Source organism: Phalaenopsis equestris, unplaced genomic scaffold (assembly GCF_001263595.1).
Source record: "Phalaenopsis equestris unplaced genomic scaffold, ASM126359v1 Scaffold001013, whole genome shotgun sequence".
Taxonomy (NCBI): Eukaryota; Viridiplantae; Streptophyta; class Magnoliopsida; order Asparagales; family Orchidaceae; genus Phalaenopsis; species Phalaenopsis equestris.
Genome location: NW_018165452.1, coordinates 392267 through 394031, shown reverse-complemented (window position 1 = coordinate 394031; position 1765 = coordinate 392267).

Genomic DNA, 1765 nt, shown 5'->3' with positions numbered 1-1765 from the left:
AATACTCTCCACAACTTCCATCCAACACTTTAATTACTTATCATTTTAAGGAGAAAGATAAGGAAAACTACTCAGAATCTATGGAGAAAACAAAACCACACTTTAGTTTAAAAGTAGAAATAATTGTCAAACCAACAAGAAGTCTCGATTAAAATTAAAAATAATTTAAAAGCAAAGGTAAAAACTTATCTCAGATCATCCACCAAACGCTTGAAGTTCCTTTGAATTTCTTCTCTCTTACAACACTCTTAACTCTCACAATAAAACTAAAAATAAAAAGGATAAAGTAAATTAACTTCTCAGGACTCCTCCCTTTTTTCTCTAAACTTTCTTCATTTATAATTTCCAAAGAGATGCATTGGTATCTCTTCAAAATGTGTCCTGATTGATGTATTTCCTAAGGGATGCCTCGTTCCACAAGTCTTTTAACCATATTTTGGTGGTCATAACCACCATCTTTAACCAATAGGTGCCTCAAATGTCCTTTCAAAATTTGGTAAAATAAATTAAACAGTTAAATAACTGCCTTTGGCGCTTAAGCGCGGGGCTTCTCGCGATTAGGCTTGTCTTTCTGTGTTTCACAAGCGCCGGATCTGACACTTAGGCGCCAAAGTACTTTTGCACCATTTTTACATTTTTGCTCCAAATTTGATCTTTTTTCACTCATTTTAGCATTTTTCACATTTCTACTTGTACATGAAAGAAAAATATACAAATACCTTCCATTAAAGGACAATATCTAAAAAATAGGTATAAAAATGTGTCTAAAGCACTATATGTTTTAGGTGTATCAAATACCTACACAGACCACCCACAACTAAACTTTCAAATGTATGTACTTATTTTGAGGTCAAGGGCACTCCAAGAGGAATGTATTCCTCGGGTTAATTACATATTAGGGATACCCAAGAATACTCTTGATAAAAGGAGTTTCACATTTTTTATTTATAGACATGGGGAAATAGGTCAACGAAGGAATGTTATTCCGTGTGAGAAAGTTCAGATGCTTCAAAGCTATAGCTAAGCTATCGGACATAGAGTGAGTCTACATCACAAATGAGTCTACATCACAAATGGGTAGTGACTCATCGACATACGAAGCCCACATAATAACCAAAATCATCTTGACATGGATATCCTAACACGTCAAAACACGTCCTGGCCATAAGGGCTGAGAATAAATCATCGTATCCCAAACGAGTGACAGTTCATCGACATCGGGCCATCAAATTGATATAAACGAAGTCACATGAGCGACATGGCTCAAAGGGGAACGACGAGGCTCATAGAAGCTCAACAACAAGAAGGGTAGAGTAATCTTAAGAGATAGAGGTAGCCGGGTTGGGGTACCATAAACCTGTCATCCCAAGCTGTTAGGACTCTAAGTCTACATGGTTGTGATGGTAGTTCAAAAATATCACCTGAAAGTTAGATTTGTAAAAAAACATATTTTTGAGTGCTATGTAATTATCCCTATAAATAACGTTAAAAGTATTAAATAAGTAAACATCAACTAATTTAATTAATAAATATATTAGAAAGTAATATTATAAAAATAGATTAAAATTCAATATGCTTTTAACACACACACATATGCGCCGCGTACTCAGATCAGTTTGTCGGACATTTGCTTAATAGTTGTAAGTATCCTTTGGTTTGGGATTTCATTCCCTCGGTGAAGGGTGTTTTACTCGAATTATTAGACGTATTTGGGATGGCCGGGGCTCTTCAGTTTATTCTTTTAATATATATATGCTTGTTTTTC